The sequence below is a fragment of the Pinus tabuliformis genome, chromosome Q (assembly GCF_031772625.1).
Source record: "Pinus tabuliformis cultivar Carrire ecotype Pingquan chromosome Q, CPIR1, whole genome shotgun sequence".
In the NCBI taxonomy this organism is placed as follows: Eukaryota; Viridiplantae; Streptophyta; class Pinopsida; order Pinales; family Pinaceae; genus Pinus; species Pinus tabuliformis.
Window position 1 is genome coordinate 255413730 of NC_142296.1, and position 25858 is coordinate 255439587.

The 25858-nt window shown below is 39.1% G+C and overlaps 1 pseudogene; it reads right to left on the minus strand.

Annotated features, from left to right (window-relative positions):
* Positions 1-1312: 1312 nt before the first annotated feature.
* Positions 1313-2818, minus strand: LOC149219131 (U-box domain-containing protein 1-like; annotated as a pseudogene).
* Positions 2819-25858: the final 23040 nt, after the last annotated feature.

Below are 25858 nucleotides of genomic sequence, written 5' to 3' on the forward strand. Positions count from 1 at the left end.
TAACATTTTTTTTTCTATATAATACTACCTAAGTACCCACGGGGGATTTGAACCGGTGACTTATCGCAAGGAGTGCCTTAACAGTGCACCCATTCACCGTCAATCCAAAGCCCCATAGGCTTAAATTATTTAACAATGATTCTGTAACTAATTAATTTCTATAATTTATATTTTACTTTTTAGTCAACATTGAATAAATGTTTATGTAAACCTATAATATTAACTACATATTATTTTCCTTAATTTTAATTTTAATCCCACATTTGAGAAAAGCTAAAGCAATTCCACAATCTTCGCTACATAATAACATTCATTGTTTCTATTCATCACATCACATCAAGTCTTATGGGTTTTGTTAAAACGTTTAGAGTGATTTTGCGAGGTGCAATGCATCGATAACACATTTCCTTCTATTTTGACATTTCAAAGATGAATTTGGGGAAAATCCGTTCTTGTATGATTTCGCATTTGCAAGGTTAATTTTTCTTCTATTTTGACATTTCAAAGATGAATTTGGAGAAAATCCGTTCTTGTATGATTTTCATGCTCCAAACCTATTTTTTTTTTTTTCTTTTGCAATATCATATTTTACGAGAAAAACCACATTAAAAAAACCTTATTTCTTTAATATTTTTATAGTGAAGAAGATGAGAAAAAATTCAAATTTGTAGGATTTTTAGGTGAAAATTTATTATTTTTATTTTTTTATACAGTTGCTGGGCTCCTCTACAAAACAAGAAAACAAACAAAAACCATTCTCATAAAAAAATAGTAATATTTAATTTATTATATTTTCTTAAACATGCAAAAACAATGTTAAAAAGAAGAATTTTTTCATTTTTATTTTTATTTTGTATAATGTATAACATTTTATTTTTTAATTTGTTTTGATAAGTTGTTTTATTTTTTAAAATTTATGTATATTATTTTAAAATTAAAATTATTATTATTATTTTATATTTTGTTTAAAAAATTGTTTTAAAAAATGTTTTTATTTTTTATTTTATACAATTATCAATATTTTATTTGTTTATTAAACAAAATAACTTCATTGGCTTTTTTTTAATATATATATTTTTTAATTCAGGTGTTGGAGGCCAGCGAGTAGGCTAGGCCAACCTGCTAGCCTCCGGCCCTTGACTGGGCTAAGGGGTCGACGTATCAATTCGACCCCTCGGCTTAGCTGGAGCCAAAGGCTGATGGGAGGGGCTTCCATGCCAAGGTAGCCCCACGCGCAGGCCTCCAACCCCCGGCTGGATCGAGGGGTCTATTCTCAGAATGGCTTCTGGCCTCTCTCTAGTTTTATTTTATTTTATTCATCAATAGACAAAAGGCTGAAGAGCATTGTAGTCACATTCTCCCTAGCTTCCATACTGCATCCATTTCTGACAACATTGATGATTGGCTGTAATGCACCAGATTCCATTATTTTAGCTTTGTTTCCCTCATAAATAGATAAATTTAGGAGTGCAGTTACAACATTTTCTTGAGCTTTGGGATCCTGTGAAGATAGCAGCGACACAAGCAAAGGTATGGCTCCTCCTCTACAATGCCAACCCTAGTCCATGCTACTTTTAGCAAGTAGTCTAAGTTCATAAGAAACTTTCTTTTTCACTTCAAAAGGTCTTGTAGCAAGAGTTTCTACAAGGAATGTTGCAATCATCTTTGCAGCTTCTAAAGTTACCATCGTACTAGTGATGCTTCCTAATGGAGCTTGTTTCTTGTTCTTTTCTGGTATTTCAAAGGGAATATTATGCAGATCACAATATTGAATGATAAGGCTTCGAAGAGCATGATTTGGAATCATATTTTTGTGCAAAAGCTCCTACCCATTGTTTAGACAAGTCACACATCCTTCCTCAAACCACCTGGTAATGGATGATAGATCATATGTTTACCCAGTAGAAACAATGACTGGTTCTCTCATCAAATCATGTGAGATAAGACATCTGAAATCCTCTGGAATAACAGGGGCATCCTCTGACTCTGTTCTAGACACTCGGTCTTCACTTGATGTTTGCAATTGTGCATCAAATTCCATATCTGTGACCCCAAATAGGACACACTTGCAATAGCGCATGAAGCCAACCAAGCTATTAATAATTGAAACATTTTGATATGCACCTAGCTTGTTTTGATTTCTCATCTCTTCCTCCAACAACTCTATCTCTCTTCGACAATCCCTTGCATTTTTCAGATGGAAATCGTCAAAAATCTTTCTGAGTTTAGATTCATTTGGGGTCACCTCCTTCTCGAACTCATCGAGAACAGAGAGCACATCTCTGTGGAGCTGTTCTTGAGATGTATCAATGAAAACCTTAGCTCTTCTAGCTTCACTGTGAACCAAATCAATTTGCTCCTTAACCTCATCTGAAACATCCAACAATCTCAAGGGAAGCACATCCAATGCAGTAGCCATGTCCAGCGTTAGAACATAAAATTTATTTGATATTTCTTCGGTCTGCATGATCAGCCATACACAACTTACATTGCTGCTACAGTCCTCCAGCAAATATTTTGTCTTCTGCAAAGTAACATAGAGTTCTCTGAAGCATAACATTGCAGAGGGAGGTAATGGAACCCCCACATCTCTGACTTCTTCAAAAATCATAGACAAAACCTTAACTTTTCGCGTAATGCAGATTGCATTTCTTCTCTGGCATCTTCTAGGCTTCTCAAAACATATTACTTGTTCAGCAAGAGGAAGTAGAGCTTGTAATAAAGATACAGCAGAAATGTCTACTGCAGGTACAAATACAGGACCTCTTGAAGCCCGTCTTTTGCCAAGCAGCCAATTATTAGCTATTAAAGCCATCTATTTCTCACCAAAAAACACAATTTCTGAATGTTTAAAATTTTAAGCCCAATACATATATCAATTTACCCTGAAAACCTATAACTTTCCTATATCCATAAATATCCTGGGCTGATGCTATTTAACCCTCAGCTATACAATTTTCCCTCAATTACCAAAATCACCAAACATTATCTTGATATTCTGCTATTTTCTACAATTTTACCCCGAAATGCAACAATTGTTGCAATTTAATTTATAATTGCTTTAATTTTTTTCGAATTGCAGCTATCTAACCTGAAATTCTACAGGTTAGTCTGTATTTGCTCAATTTAGCCTGAACTAATGATGTTTAACCTAAAATTGCAACAATGTTACCTAGAATTACAACTTAAGCTGAAACTATGCAGTTTAACTCCTTTTGCGACAATTTGACCTGGAATCGGGCAATTTAAACTGAAATCACTATAGTTTGATCTTTAATTACACTATTTAACACCCTAACTCTACAGTTTACCTTCAAATCTAACTCACTGATAGCTTGCAGCAACTATCTTGTCAATCTTTGGATCTCGTCTGAGTCCCTCCAAGATCTTGTCCACCGTAATTACAGATATATGTACAAAAGATGACTACAAAATTTACAGAGTCAGCCTTTTAAGCTTTTCTTCTTTCAGCCTTAGGATTTCTAGAAATTTTTTCCACTTTCAATCTAACATTTTCAATTCATGACAAATGACATGCACAAATATTTTCCAAACAAAAAATTCATATATCCTGTAGAAATTTCACCTATAGATCAAATTGATATATGCAATTTCCTAAAGCATAATACTTGATCTACTTCTACAAAACATTAAGCGGAATCAAAATCGATTTCATGAGCAACATCAAGCATAAACACATATAACTCTTCAAGAGAAATAATCACACATAACACAAGATGTATCACTGGGGAAAGCACCATCATAAAACCCCCAACATTGTATTATCAATCAAGTGGAAATCCTCTTCTGGTTACAAAAATATCAGCTCAAGAGCTATCTTGTACTCTCTGCAATCAAAAGATGAAGATCATAGACTCACTAGGCCTCAATATATTGGCCACCAGTCCTCCAATCCCCTATTTCCTTGCACAATTTTGATTGGGGTCCAATTACAAAACATATGTGAATTGGCCCCAGATCATACCTGTTGTCAACCTCAAGTCCAACTACGCAATCCTTGAGGACACTAGTTCCTCCTGCATGCAAGGAATATTCCATGGGAAGATCCAAGCATCTGATAGTACACTGTCCCTCATCTGATCTCAACTGGGTCTCTTTTTGAACTGCCATGCATCAGTTATCCATGAGAAAATACTCAGTTATCTAAAATAATAGTTGTCACATGCATGCAAGCATTAACAAACTATATTTTATTATTTTAACAACTTGTTAAAATAATCTAACTGGACTTGACTAGTTAGCACTAAGTCAACTGATTCTCTCATTATAGAACTCATACTTAATTCCTCAATCAGTAGAGAGAATAAAGGATAAATTCCTGAATTAGTGGGACAACTAATTGCATGTTCTCACAAAGACTTCAAGTTTAATTTTTACAACTAATTAACTCATGGATATTAATCAGTTAATATTTTAAACTGCTGTTAAGACCAAATTCGATTTTACTTCCTATAGATAGACCAGGGACTACTATAAATAGGAAGGGACCCAGAAATGCTATTTTTAGCAGTTTCACCTCTCACCCAAGGTGGCCAATGATCTCATTGGCCAAACTGCTATTTTTAGACATGCTATTTTTAGGAGTGTGATGTAAGAAACTGTTCCCTCTATGGGTAGAGGCAACCCCTCTAGCCCTAGAGTGGGTCTAGTCACAAACAAGGACAAATCAATAATAGCTTTCCTTAAACAGTCATAGTTGGAGGCCTACCTCAACCGATGGTCGATGGAGTTCCGTTGCGCCACTCCAGCTTCCGCTTCCTTCTCCTAATGAGTAATCAACCTAAAACAATGCAAAGGAAATACAACAAAGCACGCAACCGGAAAAACAATGATCTATTTACTCACAAAGTCAAGAAGTCATGAGCTATATCAAGTACATTACATACAAGACATAGGAAAACATCATTGATTGCATTAATAATGAAATAAGAGTAAGCTTACAACCAAAGTCTTGACATCACAAGCCCTCTCAGAGGGATCTAGCCAGCATGTTCCTCAAGCATTCACTCTTTGAAGATGGATCCCCCAACATACAAATCTCTCTCACTCACAAGTTTTACACAAGATTAAGGGCACTTCACAACCTTCCTAAAGCTATGAACAATCCCACACTTGTCACACTCACACCAGCTATTTAGCAAACTCACAAACACTAACAGCACTGCTCCACTAGCCAACTATCAACAACCATTCCAAAAAACTAACAGTGCATAGCAATGGTGAGAGTTTAAATAGGAGAAGGAGTCTCCATGAAAGGTGGAAGAGTGAGCTTATCTCCAAAGAAGGTAGCACAAATGACGGAACAGCCATGCTAGAGAAAGGAGGGCGACACAAACTATGCCAACAACCAGGTCTGGAGTCATCTGGAAGGCTGACCCTTGGAACAAATTCGCCCAATCTGGATCATCGCGGGTCCATAACTGATCTTCTGCGCTGACATCGCTATTGAATAATGCAGCTAGTCAGGTCATCGCTGAAGATTACAAGCGACCTCGTGCTGGCACATAAAATCAGACCATCATGAGAATCAGGTGTACTTCCGTGATGGCAGTGATTTTGGACTGTTTAGGAGTGCCCTTCAGCATTTTTATTTAGCCAACAAATGCGATGAGGTAGAAACCTTTGGAAAAGTGGGTCATTTGGCAACATCAAAGAGCATTTGTCTAATATGAGCATATATGACTTGGACACATGACACAATAGGAAGACTGGGATGAAGACAGTGACAAATTACTATGTAACAGATGCCCCCTAAAGCATGAAGCTCGAGAGAGAGGGAGGGGTGAAATGCTTTACGAAATTGACTGAGCTGGAACACCATCTGGAAGAACCTGCACGCAAGTACAACTGATATCCCTTATAATGAAGTACATATTGTCTAGGTATGGGCGCAACCATCCAAAAGACATACGAAATAGGTCTGTGGTATGGATGCAGCCATCCAGCTAATGAGACCATGATGATAATAAAGGTATGGTCACAGCCATCCATCAATGAGTCATGTAATCATAAACCAATCCACGCAGCCCGGACATATGTAATATGAGTTCGGGGTCTTGAACCCATATAGGCATAGTACAAATTCTAGCGTGCGAATAGATGTGCTGAGATCGAGCATGATAGAAAATCGCTTGACTACCGGTCAATGATGGAAACCATTAACAAGCGCGAGAGAAACCACCAATAATGCCAATGGCTCTCAAGGTACTGTCTAGCACAATCCACGAAGTGTGAAGAAGGAGCTGAATTCGAACACTCGTGGAATCACCCAATTGATGAACAATGATGAAAGTCGACCGTCAGGTGCGAAGAACTTGCCATTGATGCATGAAAGCTCTAAGGTACCAAAGGGGATCTCTAGATCAATCTCCTAGATAATGAGCTAATGTCGACAGGAGACGACCCGTCGCAGGAGGGCCATAATGTTTCCGCCATCAGTGACACGAGATAAGGAACAAGTGGCAGATGGCAAAACAGAGTATCAGAGGAGAAGACGAGGGTGTAAATTGCAGAAGGATTATACTCTTGAACATGTGGGCGACACGACTCTGGAGGGTGGCAGCATTTAGGCACCAAGGGATTAGAGGCTCGATGGAGACGGCATGAATCGAATGGAATGAGGCCAAATGACAACCCAAACCTGTGGAAGGCCAAATGACGACGTATGGATGTCCAACCCGACAAAAAGAAAAAGTGTTGATGTTCAAGAGTAACTAGCTGCCATAGACAATCAATGATAAACTTGTTGTTGAGTCCAACCTAGTAATAGTTTAACGAGCCCTAGGAAGGAGAAGCTCGAGTCTCGTCATGGTGACGAGTCCAATGTCGTTAGGGTTTAACAAGTCCGACATAGGTAAAACTCAGAGTCTTTTTTGTGTTTAGAGAGTTTGAAAAAGACACAGAAAAGAAAACTCCAGGGGGGTCCTTTTTCGTAAGATTTGTGTCTCTCGAGCCCGAAAAAGTATAAAATGATACTCAAAAGAACCACCCGACCATTATGATCGAGGAGTACTTTTTGTAACTAGTGACTTCGACCCGAAAAAGTAGAAAAAATGGTCGGAATCATGTCGTTTCGTAACCGATAACGAGCTTGAAACGATAAAGGGCCAACAATATTTTCGTGTTTACACGGTCGGAAAAGAGCTTAAAGGCGACCGCCTTTTGTTCCATTTAACGAGTTAAAAGGGAAAACTCAGCAATCTTTTCGTCTTTAAAAGGTTGGAAAAGAGCTGAAAGCAGACCTCCATTTTTATTTTCTTTAACAAGTCAAAAAGGGAAAAATACTCCCAATCTTTTCATCTTTTACGAGTCAGAAAAGAGCTTAAAGGAGACTCATCCTAGAGGAACGAGTGGTCTAAAGGGTAGCAATTGGTTCCGGCAATGGTGGAACTGCTCAAAACATGTAATGGTCAAGAGGCTGGCTAATAAAACCACTCATCGCTGCATTTCCTCAGGAAAGGATAAACAATCAAGTGAAAGCATATGATCAGCCAAAGAGATGGTGGTGATGGAATGAAACAGCCAAGGCTCAGCTAGCAAAATTTAGCAGATAAACGGTAATAACGAGATGTAAATCGGGTATGGGTTCATTTTTACACAAGCTTGAACCATGGAGAACTCTGCTTGGGTTCGGTTTCATGTTTACACAAGCTTGAAATGAAAAACTATGGTTGTTATAAGTTCGCATGCCCCCAACATAATGAATGCAAATCGAGGTACATGCCCCCCCCAAGCTTCATTAAATTCAACACGGCCTTCCATTTATTAGACTTCTTCTTCTTCTTCTTCTTCTTCTTAGCCTCCTGGTTACTAGATGTGAAACTTTCACCAGGCGAAGGAGGAGAGGAGGAGGAAGAAATAGGGGAAGAAGCGTAGGCACAACCTTAGAATCAACATGTCGTGGTTCAGATGAAGAAGATGGTGGAATAGGAATCATGACACTCAGGACCACCGAGGTTGAAAACAACCATATGGGCAAACCGATGGTTAACCCAGGCAAGGACAGAGTTGCCATATATGGAGCACCGACATTTCCAAAAGGAGGAAATGAACCAAGGTTCCCATCTAGGGGAAGACCTTGGGCGGTAGACTCGGGGACTGTTGCCATCGGGAATGAGCCTAAGAAACACTCTTATCACAACTAAGAACTTGAACTATTACCAGGAATATTTCGTGGGCAGTAAATTTTATGATGCAGGAACAAAACTTGACCTTTTCATGTTTCAAGAGTCGAGAAAAGGACGAAAAGGTGACTCTATCTCTTTCGAGGTTTAATGAGCCTGAAAGGACAAGTGCTTAGATGGAACTTTTCTTTTAGGGAGTCCGAAAAGGAATGAAAGTGATTACTCTGGAGAACTAAGCAAAAGGTTTACCAGACAAATCCGTAAAACTGCATATACACCTTGGCAGTCATATGAAAACCAAGGACTTTCCGTATGGCAGTCAATCTTCCCGAATGTTGTGTTCAGTGCATTACGGTTTGTAAGGCAGTAGACACGACTTCCTATGGATAAAGGATGATAAGCTAGTGGGGTCTCTTAGCATATACTCGACGGTACATGGGAGCACAATTCCGTGCTAGACCACTATTTAGTCACAGAAGGAGGAATCACCCAACCTTGAGTGGAACCAAAAGTGACTAGGTTTAATGACGCTGAAGCATGTCTCTAGCCTAGACCTCTAAATGTGTGCGTTATGTTCCAATGCATTGTTAGATTTATTCAGTTCATTTTAGAGTTGATCTTGGATTATGTTTCAGTTTTCAGGCCTTACCGTATGTATATAACAAAACCTAGGATGCAACTAGAATGAATTAAATGTCCTTTTTTTTTCGATGAACACCTACCTATGGGAGGGTAGAGAGATCATTCCAAAACCAAGAAAACTAAGACAACAAAGCAGTCACTCAATGCAAACAGACATCAATTCCTAAAGTGCACGGATACTACTAATGAGAGATTTAATCATTCGCTTTTCAATATGCAACTTGAAATGAAAATTCACTTTCACTTTCGTAGACTAAATGAATGCAATCCTTTTGATTTTGATGTCTCTTAAATCTAAAAGAAACAAATAAGAAATAAACAAATGTGGAAAAATGGTTGATCCAAACAATTGTAATCTATGTCCGGGTAGTGAAGAGAAATCGAATCAATGCCGAGATTGGTCCAATAACAATCACTAAACAATCAACCAAAAGTAAGCAAAGGGGAAGGCTCAATCAAACCAACAGCAAGCTGCAAATGAATCTTTGAGCAACCAAGCAACCAAGCGAAACTGATCCAAAAGACTTGAAACAATGAAACTAGGTCACAAAGAAAAAAAACAAGATTCATTCAACAAAGCTCACGAGAGAGTGCCTCAACCTATAAACAGTGAAAAACAAGTTATCAAACAAGTGAGAATAGTAAGGGACTAGCAAGATTGATGGATTCAGGAGGCAGAATTGAAAAAATCAATTCTACAGCAATCAGCACGGGTGATACACAAGCAACAAGCGCTGATAAAGAACACACCGCAACAACAGAGCGATGTCAGCGCGGAAGTACACGACTTTCCCGCGATGGTCCGATTTCCAGAACCATCGCGACTGTTAAGCGTAATTACGCGATGAACAGGATACTACAAAAGGGTTGACACGATGACAACGTGACTGTTAAATTTAAAGCCGCGATGATGTTCAAAACAGTAACAGGCGAACCAAAAACTCCCAAATCAAAGACAATCAATCCTTTAATTAGAAAGGGCGTTTCCCAGATCAGGCCAGAAAACTCAGAAGACTGGTAACTAATCCCCAAAACTTCAAAAGAGAGCAAAACACAAATCAAGACAAGAGTAAACAAGAAAAGAACAAAGGCCAAAGTTCCTCCCCAGCGGAGTCGCCAATTTGTGATGCAGGAAAGTGTTCCCTCTGCAGACAGAGGCAACCCCTTTAGCCCTAGAGTGGATCTAGTCACAAACAAGGACAAATCAATAATAGCTTTCCTTAAATAGTCATAGTTGGAGGCCTACCTCAACCGGTGGTCGATGGAGTTCCATTGTGCCGCTCCAGCTTCTGCTTCCTTCTCCTAATGAGTAATCAACCTGAAACAATGCAAAGGAAATACAACAAAGCATGTAACCGGAACAACAATGATCTATTTAGTCACAAAGTCAAGAAGTCATGAGCTATCAAGTACATTACATACAAGACATAAGAAAACATCATTGATTGCATTAATGATGAAATAAGAGTAAGCTTACAACCAAAGTCTTGATGTCACAAGCCTTCTCAGAGGGATCCAACCAGCATGTTCCTCAAGCATTCACTCTTTGAAGATGGATCTCCCAACATACAAATCTCTCTCACTCACAAGTTTTACACAAGATTAAGGGCACTTCACAACCTTCCTGAAGCTATGAACAATCCCACACTTGTCACACTCACACCAGCTATTTAGCAAACTCACAAACACTAATAGCACTTCTCCACTAGCCAACTATCAGTAACCATTCCAAAAAACTAACAGTGCATAGCAATGGTGAGAGTTTAAATAGGAGAAGGAGTCTCCATGAAAGGTGGAAGAGTGAGATTATCTCCAAAGAAGGTAGCACAAATGACAGAACAACCATGCTAGAGAAAGGAGGGTGACACAAACTATGCCAACAACCAAGTCTGGAGTCATCTGGAAGGCCGGTTGTGGAACAAATTCGCCCAATTTGGATCATCGCGGGTCCATAACTGATCTTCTGCGCTGACGTCGCTATTGAATAACACAGCTAGTCAGGTCATCGCTGAATATTACAAGCGACCTCGCACTGGCACATAAAATCAGACCATCATGGGAATCAGGTGTACTTCTGCGATGGCAACGCTTCTAGACTGTTTAGGAGCGCCCTTTAGCGCGTTTATTTAGCCAACAGACGCGGTGAGGTAGAAACCTTTGGAAAAGTGGGTCATTTGGCAACATCAAAGAGCATTTATCTAATATGAGCATGTATGACTTGGACACATGACACAGTAGGAAGACTGGGATGAAGACAGTGACAAATTACTATGTAACAAGGAGTTCTATTTTTAACACATTCTAAATTTAGCATTTCTTGTTACACACTTTTCAACACTCCCTCTCAATAAGAAGGGATTATCAACAACCCTGATCCTGTCTCTGTGGAACTCAAACTTGCCTTTTGACAATGCCTTTGTCAAAATATCTGCATACTGTTCCTCGGTTGAAATGTACTGCAACATCATGATCCTCTTGACCACACAATCCCGTAGATGATGATAGCGAATATCTATATGCTTGGACCTGTCATGAAACACTGGATTCTCAGAGAGTTTAATGCAACTTTGATTATCACAATATATCACTGTAGGATCCATCATCTGACCAAACAGTCCCACTAGAATCTTCCACATCCAGATGGCCTCACATGTAGCCTGACTAGCTGCCATGTACTCTACCTTCGCTATGCTAAGTGCAACTAATCTCTGTTTCTGGCTATACCAAGAAGCTGCAGTTGACCCATGGTTGAAGATTCCTCCAGAGGTGCTCTTCCTGTCCGATGTACTACCTACCCAATCTGCATCCGTGAAGCCTTGGAGATTCACTCCCTCTATTTGCCTATACCATAATCCATACTATGTAGTGCCTCTGAGATATCTCAGCACATGCTTTGCCGCCTTCCAAAACAACTTGGTTTGCTGAACCATAGCTTCACTCAGCTGGCTCACTGCAAAGCACAAATCTGATCGTGTGTTCACCAAATACATGAGTGAACCCACAAGCTACCTATAAATAGTAGCAGCTACTACCTCACCTGAAGTAGCATCCTCCTTCCTCCAGTTACTTTCTAGAGGAATCTCCATGGGCTTGCACATCTCCATGTGGAAGCGCTCGAGTATCTCATTGGAATACTTTCCTTGAGACACAAATACTTCCCCATCTATGTACCACACCTCCATGCCTAGAAAGTAGTGCATGAGGCCCATGTCCTTCATCTCAAACTCTCTTGCAAGATCCTCCTTGCAAGACTTGATCAACTGATCATCACCTGTCAAAATTAGATCATTGACATAAAGTACAATAATCAATAGCTTACCATCTACAATGATGTGGTAGAGGTTTGCATCCACTTCACTCTTGGTGAAGCCCAACCTGGTGAAATAGTTGTCGATCCTGGTATACCAAGCATGGGGTGCTTGCTTCAGCCCATACAATGCTCGCTTGAGCTGACACACATGTGACTCACGATCGAAGGTCTCAAATCCCTCTGGCTGCTCTATGTATACCTCTTCCTCAATCTCCCCATTGAGGAATGTTGTCTTCACATCCATCTGATGGATTTGCCAACCCATATGTGCTGATAGTGCTAGAATCGATCTAATCGATGAGTACCTTGCAACAGGAGCAAAGGTCTCATCATAGTTAATCCCCTCAACCTGTGAGAAACCACGAGCAACAAACCTTGCCTTGTGTTTCTCAATACTACCATCAACTGCCTACTTTACCTTGTAAAGCCATCGAGAAGTAACCACTGACTTATCCCTTGGTCTAGGAACAACATCCCATACATTGTTCCGCATGATAGAATCATACTCCTCTACCATCACATCCACCCAAATTGGCTGTTGGATTGCCTCCTCAAAAGAAGAAGGCTCGGTCGCTACACACTCCCCAACCAGGACCATGTAGCCAGTGTATCTATCGGGAGATCTACTCTGTCTGCACTGAGAGGATGGATGCCCCACATTCTCTCTCGTATCCTGCATCAATCTATCATCTTCAGGTGAGCGTTTCTGCCCATCTCTAGAAGACTCTCCAATAGTGGTGATCTCCACTACTGGAATCTCTGCATGCGGCTAATCCGCATTGTCAGGAGGCTCCTCCTCCTTAGGAACTAATAGTTCCTCATCATCACCATGCAACTTGAGCTCCCTCTCAAGAGATACTCGCATGGCTCGCTACTCATCGAACTTCAGATCCCTATGCACTACGACCCTCTGACTAGTAGGCAAAAACACATGATAGTTGTGAGGTGTATCCATGTACCCCACAAGTATTCCCAACTCATCTATTGGGTCTAGCTTCTTCCAAGCATCTTTGGTCACATGACAGAAGACTGGTGATCCAAAGATGCGAAAGTGACTCACATTTGGTCTCTTCCCCAGAAAGGCCTCCATAGGTGTCTTCATCCCCAAAATATGATAAGGACTTATGTTCTGAAGATATACTGTTGTATTGCATTCCTCAGACCACAGATGAAGTGGTAGGCCTTGGTCATGCAACATTGATCGAGCTATGCTCACAATAGATCTATTCTTCCTTTCGGCCACCCCATTCTGTTGTGGGTTATGAGGAGCCGTGAGTTCCCGTTTAATTCCTTCTGAAGCACAGAAGTCCTTAAACTGCTGGGAAATATACTCTCTAGCGTTATCACTTCACAAGGCCTTTACTTTCATCCCTGATTCTTTCTTTGCAAAATATTTGAACTCACAAAACTTCAAGAAGGTTTGATCCTTCTTTTGCATGAAGTAGATCCAACATCTACGTGAAAAATGATCAACAAAAATAACATAATACCTTTGCTTTCCAATGGAGTCTATAGAGAAGGGCCCGCATACATTTGAATGAACTCGCTCCAGAACTACTCCTACTCTACCATCCCAATCATGAAAGGAAGATTTTGCATACTTACCCAAAGTGCAACCTTTGCATGTGCTCACTTCCTCTAGCTTGCACTTGGGTAATCCAGTAGAAATTTTCTGCATGATCTTCAAGGCCCCATGATGCAAGTGGCCCAGTCTCCTATGCCATAACTCGCCAATATCTTGGCCATGCATCACCTCTGCTTTGGAACTCAAAGAAGCACAATCTTCTACCTATAACTTATAGAGATTCTTAACTCGAATCCCTATCTATTTGGTCTGTCCAGTGCCTATATGCCTTAGGAAAACCTTTCAAAAACTAAAGACTACATCATCACCTTTATCCTCAAGCATAGCAATAGACACAAGATTCTTTTTCAGCCCTGGTACATACATAACATTAGAAAGAGAGAGGGGAGAACCATGCGCCCTCTGAAACGCAACCGTACCTTCACCTGAGACATGGTACTTTCTGTCATTGCCCTCGATCTGTATTTAGAGATCCTTCTCCAACAAAGTGCTGAAAATAGTCTTGTCACCTGACATGTGGAAAGAAGCTCCAATGTCCAAGTACCAAACACATCCCATGCTGGATGAAACCATGCATGCAATAAGTGAGAAATCCATCTCAAATTTTGAAGCTAGAGCATCACCATAAAATTCCTTGGAGGAACCTTTCTTGGACTTCTTCCTATTTGGGAAACTAGTAGCATAGTGACCCAAATCATGACAATGAAAGCATCTCACCTTCGACTTGTCAAACTTATTCCCTCCTTTAGAAGACTTGGATTGGGATGCCTTCCCTTTCCATTTCTTAGCTTTAGATGCTAAAGCCAATTTCTCTTCATCATCATGCGTTGATGAAGAAGCTCCATCTCTAGTGTTCCATCTGATATCCTCCTGCATCAAATCCGACCATAGTCGTTCCCAATCTGGTAGTTTGTCCCTTCCATTCACTGAGTCCTAGTGGCTATGCTAGCTCTTAGGAAGGACAAGGAGTGCTAGACTCACCATATCATCATCAGTGGTAGTGACCCCTACGCTTGCAAGCTCATCTCTGTAGTTGGTGAGCTTGTTCAAGAATGTAGTGATCATGTCGCCCTTTTCACACTTGATCTTTTGAAGCTTGTCCTTCAGTGCCATCTTCCTCTAATCATTGCTATTCTAATATAAATCTTTCAATTTTTTCCACATTGCAAACGAAGTTTCCTTCCCATGGAGGCTCGAGACTATGTGATCTCGAAGTCCCTCTAAGATGATTCTCCTAGCTCTAGCCACATTCTTCTTCCAGTCTGCAACCTGAGTAGCATCAGTAGGCTTAGGGACATCTTGATCAATGAATTCCTTAATGCCATTATCTTCCAATACTGCCTCCATGCGATCCTTCCAAGCTATGTAGTTTGAGCTTCCATCAAGGGCATACTCAAACCTTAACCCAGTGAAGGCCATCTGGATGAAGTCTGAACTGTGATGAGAACTACATACCTATATACCGAATAATAAACTTCTACTTTCTTTCTCTTGCTTGTATATCATTCCTTGATTAACTGTGCTCCGATACCATGTAGAAATTTCACCTGTAGATCAAACTAATATATGCAATTTCCTAAAACATAATACTTGATCTACTTCTACAAAATATTAAGCGGAAGCAAAATCGATTTCATGAGCAACATCAAGCATAAACACATATAACTGATTAAGAGAAATAATCACACATAGCACAAGATGTATCACTGGGGAAAGCACCATCATAAAACCCCCAACATTGTATTATCAATCAAGTGGAAATCCTCTTCTGGTTACAAAAATATCAGCTCAAGAGCTATCTTGTACTCTCTGCAATCAAAAGACGAACATCATAGACTCACTAGGCCTCAATATATCAGCCACCAGTCCTCCAATCCCCTATTTCCTTACACAATTTTGATTGGGGTCCAATTACAAAACATATGTGAATTGGCCCCAGATCATACCTGCTGCCAACCTCAGGTCCAACTATGCAATCCTTGAGGAAACTAGTTCCTCTTGCATGCAAGGAATATTCCATGGGAAGATCCAAGCATCTGATAGTACACTGTCCCTCATCTGATCTCAAATGGGTCTCTGTCTCAACTGCCATGCATCAGTTATCCATGAGAAAATACTTAGTTATCTAAAATAATAGTTGTCACATGCATGCAAGCATTAACAAACTATATTTTATTATTTTAACAACTTGTTAAAATAATCTATATGGACTTGACTAGTTAGCACTAAGTCAACTGATTCTCTCATTATAGAACTTATACTTAATTCCTCAATCAGTGGAGAGAATAAAGGATAAATTCCTGAATTAGTGGGACAACTAATTGCATGTTCTCACAAAGACTTCAAGTTTAATTTTTACAACTAATTAGCTCATGGAGATTAATCGGTTAATATTTTAAACTATTGTTAAGACCAAATTCGATTTTGCTTCCTATAGATAGACCAGGGACTACTATAAATAGGAAGTGACCCAGAAATGCTATTTTTAGAACTTTCTATTTTTAGCAGTTTCACCTCTCACCCAAGGTGGCCAATGATCTCACTGGCCAAACTGCTATTTTTAGACATGCTATTTTTAGGAGTTCTATTTTTAGCACATTCTAAATTTAGCATTTCTTGTTACACACTTTTAAACATATCCGATTTTTCTGATTGATATTCCATCCAAAATCTCATAGCAAACCAAAACAAAAAGGCACATAAAATAATTTTACCACGCAAAAGCTGTCGCGTTGACTCACTAACAAAGGATCCTTGATCGATCTAATCGGTTTCTCCTTTAATTGGTTGATTTCAAGATTTGAAGAAAATATCCTTATCCTTGAAGCATATCTATATCAAAAAATCGATGTATAGGATTTGTTAACATATTTACGTCATTCTATGTAACCTCTCCACCATGATATGTCATCAAGACATTGATTTCTGATGCAGGGCCATCCAGCTGAGGGTATCATGGTTGGGGTATTTGGTCTCAGCTAAGATAGACAGGTTCACAGTAACCTTTTAGTTTTCATTTCCATTTATTAGTTAAACAACATTTAGGGACTTTCATTTTTATTTTATTAGTCAAATAGCATTTAGGAACATTATGATTAGTTGGAGGCTGTTCCATCCAACTTTTTCTTTTATTTTATTTAATTAGTTGTCTTTTGTAAAACTACAACAGGATAAAAAAAGGAACATTTATCATAGCCATGCAACTATATACGTAACTACCAGCAATTGTGAGAAACTATTTCAAAATAGCTTAAAAGAAAATACACCAAAATTGTAACGTGTTCGATTTCATGAGATATAGAATAGAAGACAAAAAGAATTTTTCTGTTAAAAAACTCTAAATCCATTTGCAGCTAACTATTATCTCTTTCCATTAATTATTGTGCGTACTGACAAATCATAAGAGTACACTTCTTGTTCTAGCATTTCTTTCCTAACAGTCATCCAGGCAAACAGAGTGTCTCAAGGACAGTTCAAGTAGCAATCAAAGACATCATAATAATAGAGAGCCGAATTCACAGTTCTAGCCAACAACGAGTTTCAGACATACGAAGAGCAGACAATCAATATGGAGAAACCCTCAAAAGATTAATAGTCTCAGCATTAAAATAATCGCATTACATACACAGGTAACCCACAAGCATATAAAGTTTTTTTTTCCTTTTCCAAGTAATAGTCTTTACATGAAAATAAGTTACAGAATATTAGACTAGCAACTGTGGAGATGGGGCAAGCCCATACATAAGACAACGTACAACAAACCCAGGGTGTGAAAACCTAGAACGACTCCATCACTGTTGCAAACATAAATTATACAGAAGGGTTGAAGCCTGAAGGAAACCCAATAGAAAATGAGGAATAGAGGAGCTGAGGCTCTCAAAAACCTAACCAAACTAACAGACAACAAGAATGCTGGAGCCGTGAAACAAAAAACGAGAACATAGGACAATATCGAGGAGCGACCCTACTGATTTCACCAGGCAACAACAGGCACGGAAACAAGCATCTAGAGCCACAACCCACCTGCAGAAAAAACCAAGAGAGAGGCATTAGTGGTTTGACTATCCAACTGAACAGAAGAAGCATGAAGTAGAGAGGGTGAGGGTTTGAAGGCTTACCAGAGGAGTGGACGGCGCCGAAGAGAAGAACCGATAACCAGGTCACAACCACAAGAGGGAATCCCTGCTCACAAGGAGTGCCTGCCCTTAGTAAGGAAGAAAAATTGCGAGGAGGAGCTAAAGCATGGACCAGAGGGCTTACCTTGCCCAGTGATGAGCAGAGCTGAGGACCCAGTCCCTTGTGACCGCAACCTGTAAACCATAAAAATATAACAACCAGTTAACCAGAGAAATGACCATGCGAGCAACCAAACATTCAAACAGCAAATGCACACAGAGAAAGTCGAGACAATAGTAATAGGAACAACGCCCACGAGAGGGTAAGCTACAACAGCTGAAGAACGAAAGAAACTCTCCACAGTAGTCAATGGAACAACCAGCACAGTGCCCAGGTGAGGCCAAACAGTTAGCAGACAAGGAGTTGTTGACAGAGTTACCAAACCTCTAGGTAGAAGGGCCCATGGCTGAGCACAGACCAGGCACCATTGCCATAACCCTCACAAGCACAGAGTAACAGTTGAAAAACCCTCACAGCAAATAGCAGAGAACCACAGTGTCGAAATGCCATAGTGAACGAGGGTTTGGGGTGTAAGCAAAGTGCGGGAGAGCAGAGTTCGAGGCAGGGACAAGTGTCCCCTCACACCAACCACAATACACACATTTTAATTACGTAATCAACCCATATGACTATTTACATTATTTCTTTTTATTAATCATAAATTAATTATTGATTGACTGTAAGGGTTGAGAGGGCTGGTCCCATCATATTGTGGTATCAGAGCAGGATTGAGTTTTTTCATAAGAAATGGAAGTTGGAAGACGAGGTCGTGGGAGAGGTATTCAGAGAGTAGCAGAGGAAGGATTAAGGGAAGAGATTAGGATCCTGAATGCCCGCTTGGTGGCAGTAGAAGCAAGAAGGAGAAGGGATCCAAAAGTAGGAGATGACAGTGAAGAAGAAGTTGTAGTTACGATAGATGGATCGGATGAGGAAGGACCTGAAATCAAATTATTGAGGTCAGTCTTGTTGGCTAGCAGTAAGCGAAAGCTTGAGATTCTGAATTATGATGGCAGTTTGTCCACAGACGTGTCGTTGGACTGGATTAGCGAGTTGGAAAAATATTTTGAATGTGAGGAGGTCAATGAATATAGGAGAGTTAAATTCACTGCTAAAAAGCTAAAAGGTCACATGGTCTTATGGTGGGACAGTGTCCAAGCAGAGAGAAGAAGGATGAATAAATTACCAATTATAAAGTGGCCTAGAATGGTCACCAAGATGAAGGGCAAGTTTTTGCCCAAAGATTACCAGATTTCTCTGCATCAACAGGTATAGAATTTGAAGTAAAGAGGAATGACGGTGAAATAATATACTGAAGAATTCTACTAGGTGAATTTGAGAGCTGGTTATACTGAAGACACTCCGGAAAAGACAGCAAGGTTTGTGAATGGCCTAAGGCTGGAGATATTGGATGAGATAAGTATTCTTTCTTCGAAGAACATAGAGGAAGCATACTAGAGTGCCTTAAAGGCAGAAGAGAAGATCACAAGAAAGCAGAATTCCAGGAGAGGACGAGGAACTGGTAGAGGGAAAGGACAATCCTTTGGCAGAGGAAGAGCTGCCAACAACAGTGAAGAGGGAAGTAGTTCAAAGACCTCAGGGACAATAGAAAAAGAAGGTAGCACTAGAGGAGGAAGGCCATATCAGAGAGGAAGGGGAAATGGCAGAGGCAGAGGAGCTACCTACCAGTGCTACAAGTGCCACAAGTGGGGGCACAGATCCTTTGAGTGTCCTGAAGGGGAACAGGCTGGCCAAAGAGGAGCGTATGTTGCACAGCTAGAGGAAGCAGAGGCACCACCCCAGGAGGTAGAGAATGTGCCAGAGATAGGGGAGGCCTTAATTTTGAATAAGGTGCTGCTGAACCAGCAAAGGAGATAGTTGACCAAACCTAAAGAAAGGCATTATTCTGGACAGTCTATAAGTCACACAGAAAATGCTGCAAGCTGATTATCGACAGTGGGATCACAGATAATCTAGTTTCCACAGAGATGGTGGAGAAGTTGGCTTTGAAACAGTTGAAGCACCCCACTCCCAGAGGGTGTCGTGGTTGCAGAAAGGCCATCAATTGTTGGTTGATGAACAGTGTGAAGTTGAGTTCCATATTGGCAAATACAGGGACAAGGTTATTTGTGATATTATGCCTATGGACATGTGTCACATACTGCTAGGAAGACCATGGCAATATGACAGAAAGGTGGTTCATGATGGAAAGACAAACTGTTACAAGTTTATCAAGGATGGGATTAAACACACGCTTGTACCCATCAAGGAGGAAGAAACAGCAGAAACTAGTGGAGCCAAAGCATTTTTGGTGGGAGGAAAGGAATTTTTGAAATAGATCGAAGACAACGAGATAAAATATGTTGTTGTAAGGAGGCCAAGAGCAGTGTTGTTACACACTGAAATTGCAGATTTTCCTAAAGAAATTCAGGACATGTTGCAGGAGTTCAGCGACATTGTGGTGGATGATTTGCTGGATAAGTTGCCTCCTAAGAGAAGTATCAGTCATCACAAATAAATTTTGTTTAAAAAATTGCCCTTCAATAACACAATGATGTTATTTTTTTTATATATTTATCATAACAACAAAATGACTCTAACATATAAATGACTTATTGAATCCTGATAAAACTCAGGATAAATCTCCATAACCTAGAAATCAAATTGTTTGTATGTGTTTGTTAGTACAACGACAATATTAGTATTACTCTCATCCATGTGTTTATATTTTCATGCACATTTTTTTCAATGGTTGTTTACCTAGAATTTGACCCAAAAAAATTAATAGACCTCCCAACCATATTTTATTTACAAACCAACTCTAGCCATCACTATTGGGAAATATCAATCCATCAAAATAAGATCCTCATCATCTCCATGGAATGTAAGGTATTTTTGGAAAATAAAGAGAGAAAGGTTCATGTGAAGTAGTGGCCCCTACAGATGATAGTCAAGACCCGAGGAAGGGAGATTTAAAACTTGGTTAAAAGAGAGGGGAGGTGACCTAAGATTTGGTTAAGAATGATATAACTATCCAATGGAAAGGCCCTTCAAGGAGAAGATCGTTTTCTTCAACTAGGTTTCCATAATAAATATGCTACCTTTTAATACAACCTAGTATAACTTATTTCACCACTTGAACTTGACGACTCCACATTAAGCTATGTCTGAATCATAGGAAAGTAATTTTAATGATTCAATAGGTTTTTTCCTTAACACAACCCAATGTATTTAGAGGAGCTGCTACACAATTTTTCTACACCTGCATATGCATAAAATATTATTAAACAAATGAATTAAAATAAACACATAAACATAATTATTTATTAAAATAAAACCCAAAAGTAACAATGCATATATCTTTTACCTACTGCACATAATGTGGAATGTACAAAAACCATCACTATAGGGTTTAATCGGTGAAATTATCACCTCCCCTCTCATATGATACCAAATGTAAACAATAAAATAACTTAAAAAACACCAATATCAAAGTAAAACAAAAAACCTAAATTCCACAAAAACATACAAGCAAGAACAAGAACAAAGAAATAAGCATCAACAAAAGAAAGAAGCATAACAAGAAAAGGAAAGACAAATCAATAATGTACAATGGAATTGAACTCAACTCAACAACCGACGACCCTCTATGCCTTTCTCTATAATAATGTTCCTTTCTACTCTATTATGTTTAAATGGAGAAGGGATTAGCAGTATACAAAATGGAAGAAGATAATAAAATGTGAATTTTCAAGAATAGATTTAAACATTACAGATAATGAACAAAGGTAATCAATATATATATCTATGATGAACAAAGGCTATTTACATAAATTAAATCTGGTAGCCTCTTCTCAACAAATCCCATCCCATGACCCCCATCACTTGAGGGACTGAGCCACTACATCCTCCTGCTCCCACTACCACCACACTTATTCTCTAATGTTTATTGAGAAATGCATGTCGCTGCCTATTGTAGATAAGAAGGTCAGTGATGGTTCCTTTGGCTTCTCTCCAAATGATTGGTCCTCTCTCTACGCTTGTCCCTTGAACATATTCAGAGTTTGTTGATCCCATTTCACATTTGGTGGTACCCATGAGGGTTAGAAGATTAAAGGGTCAAATTACCCAAAACCTTTTTGATGTGAAGGGTTCAAATTTCCCTTGCACTATGCACGCACCTTCTATTAGTTGAGGTGTCGAGGAATCCTGTACAATGTCTATTCACCTGGTCTTGTAGAGTATTGATGGCCTATTGCACTTCATGGTTGGGACCACCAGGTTTAGCTCTACAACAAAAACTGGAGAACTACCATCTCGCCCTCAATCTCCTAGAGGAAATGAACCAACATCACCATGCTCCCACCCCCACATAGTAAGTGATGCAGGAGCATTCAACCCAACAATATCATTGTATTTTAGTAGACATAAGGGGTCCTGTGTTTAAGGAAGTTGGTTTCCTAAATATTGAATTAATGTAAATATCTAGGCCTTTGAGTGATTTTAATGAGAATAGGAATTAATTAGATATTGTGAGACATATTTGTAAATGTTCTCAAATGTAGGAGAACATGAGAGGATTAGGATTAGTTAGGAATTAGTTTGAAGAAACTGTTGAACAACTGAAAAGGAACTGAGGAACAGTTCCTCAATTGTAAAGAAACTGCTAATGATGTATTGAAAAGAAAAAAAGAGAAAGATTGAAGGGAGTTAGCCAGTGAGCCAGCTAGCCAACCAACTAGCCAGGGAGAGTGTGATTGTAAGCTTACGGGCGGAGGATGAGGAAGAGGCCACTGATATCGAAGATCAAGCTTGTGAGAGACAGAGAGTCTCAAATGTAATCATTTGTTTATACTTATTATACAGAGGTTTATTATATAACTGTGTAATGGTGTGAAACGAGTATTTATGAATGCATTACATGTGAATTCGTAGGTTCTGTAACAGGGTTGCAAGCAGAATTCTAAAGGATATGCAGAGGCACAGAATGATTCAGAGGAATCATAAATGGGTCATTGAATCTAGTTGAAGATTAGAGTGAAGCTCTGGGGAGAAATAATGAAGGGAGATTTCACAGAAGAGTAAAGCTCAGAGGAAGTTGAGCAATGGAACCCTTTGAAGAAAATTGATGAAAAAAAACCGGAATCATGGAGAAGCGCTGAAGAAAACAATGTGAATTATAAGTAAAAGGAAAGAGTGGAGAAGTGAAGAGTGATGCACAGAAACCGTTATATTTGGGAGATCAACGGTTGGGATCGAATCAGAGCTAGAAAGTCGCATTGAAATCATCCAATGGGAGGAATGAACTTTGGCCAAAAGGAAGAGGGATACACGATTTGTTAGCTGGACTCGAAACGTTATCAAATGTGACCGATAATCTGATTGGGTCTGTAAGGCATGTCAGATCGGCGGTTTCAAGTGGAAGAGGTTGGACAATGGATATGTTGATACGCTGATAGTGATAAAGCCGATCGGCGATTGGAGATCAGAGTGATCGCTTGTTGGAGTTCGGGTGAGTAGCGCAACGAAAGGTTAACATAGAAAGGTAGACCCGATGACATATATGAATGCGAATGTATAATATTTGAGATCCGCTATATGTGTTCGGAGTAGGTTTCCTGTGTATTTGATGTATTTTCGTTAAAGTGTTGTGCCGAGTCTTTTAAGGCTAAAACATATATTATCGTTCCGATAGTCGCATATCGAAGGGGAAGGGGTGATGATATATATATATATATATATATATATATATATATATATATATATATATATATATATATATATATATCTATATATCTATATATCTATATATATATATATATATATATATATATATATATATATATCTATATATATATATATATATATATATATATATATATGAGTCGATACTCGATTATGATCAAGATAAACCTCGGTATATGTGCATAGACCGTACCAAGGTGGAAAAGGTAGGTTTATGAATGTTTTGTGTTATTTCCTTTGTAAAAGGGCTATAAAGGAAAATAGCACCAATGAGAAGGTTTATACATTAAAATGTATTTAACCAAAATTAAGTGAAGGAAAGGTTATATATGTGTGGTTAAGGGGTAATGAAGGTTATGAGGGGTTTTAAAGTCCCAACAGGAAGGACTTATTGTAAGGCTTCAATAAAGTCTTATGTGAAGGTTTATAAGGGTGGATAGAGTCCTGATAGAAGGTCTAAGCGGGGTGATTGAGTTACGAAATAAAGGAACTGATGAGTAGGGACTTAACCATTGATGGTTGAAGTTTTGACTCAATGGAGAGTTAAAATACCCAGGACAATTGTGGTTATGCATTTTACATGCATACTGTGGGTGTAAGCTGGGGTAACCCTAGCATCATTTGGTATCAGAGCAAGTTAAAGCTCTTAGAAAAACCTTAGAACAAAGTTATGTTTTAAGATTTTTATGCATGCAAGAGGAGATTAGATTTTAATCTGATAAATAGCATGCACACAGGGATTAAAGTGCAGCAGAACTTGCAGATGGAAGGAAACAGAGAACAATCCATTCAAAGTGCAGGAGAATGGTGGAACAAGATCATGTAGAGATCTTGAAGGTGAGATGACATGTTTTGTTTTAAATTGATTTGAATATTGGAGAATGTGTGGTTTTTATATTGAAACATAGGTAACAACATAAGAAGATGAGAAGGTTGCAGCAATCTAGACCGAGGAGTTCCCAATTGGTTCAAGAGGAAAGAACCAGAGAAATTCTAACATATTGAGCTCAAAGGAGAGAGGCTTAGTGAGGCATATGTAGCAAGAAGAAGACTTGTTACTACAGAGGTAGTGTTGCAACTCCCAAAGGCAATTCCATAAAATATGTGGGTATATTTGCTAAAAGATGAAGGAAGTTGGTAAGACTTTCTGAGTGAAAGAAGAGGCGGCCAGAACCTAGTATTTCAATTGTGATTGAAATACAAAAGGACAGTTGTGTTCTTAAAAGGTGCAGATGAGTTGAAGCTTAGAAGGAGCAGAGAGAAGTGCTCAAAGGATTTTCCAGAGGTAGAGAACCATGTACTTTCCAAAAGAGCAAGTACAGAGGAAAGCTTGGTGAGGTAAGTTGCAACAAGGAGGGCTTGTTGTTGCAGAGGCTTTAGTGCAGTTCATAGTGAGTGTGAGGAACTCACAAGAGATAGAGAAGAAGATGACTACTGATACTGATAGCAGAGGTTCTGAGGAAGACCATAGTAGAAGAAAGATGAAGTAAGAGGTTGCCAAGGAAAATGGCAAGAGGATGAGTCAAGAGGAGATTAACAAGGAAATTGCAGAGATAAAGAACAACTCAATGTATTAAGGATGATACTTGAGGAAAACCAAAGACAAGGTTGGGCCTTGAGGAAAAAGGTAGTGAAGTGCTCTAAGCTACATAGAAGACTATAACATAAGCAAGTAAAGTGGCAGGTGGAAGAACTTAGAGAGGCTGAGTTGGAAAAGGAAGAACCTATTTGTGAACCAGAATAGGGTGAAGTTCTAGGTGAAGATGAAGACTTGAAGACTAAAACTTCAAGTGAGACCAAAAATTCATATGATTTTAAATCTGATAATTCGTGTATGGTTGCAGGTGGAACACATGAAGAAGGAAAATTTTCTGATATTGTCATAAAGAAGGAAGAAGATAGGCAGAATCTAAATTCTATTCTAAAAGAAGAAGTAGAGAAGGATATCAAGCAATCAAGTAAAGGACTTGATGAGATTGAGGAGAAGACCATCAAAGTGTTTTTAAGTCATGTAGAGGACTTGGAACAATAGGAGGATTTAATGATTGAATCATCAAATGAGATCATGAAATCTCATGGGTTTAAAATTGACAAATTGTGTGTGAATGCAGGTATTGCAGAAGACAAACCATCCTATGGAATTGTCTTGAATGAAGCTGAAAGTTGCCAAGCAAAGTATGATGATGACTGTCTTTCGAATGAAGAAATAGTGTCACCAATAAGTTATGCTTGTGACAAAGAAGAAGATAGTGAGGATTG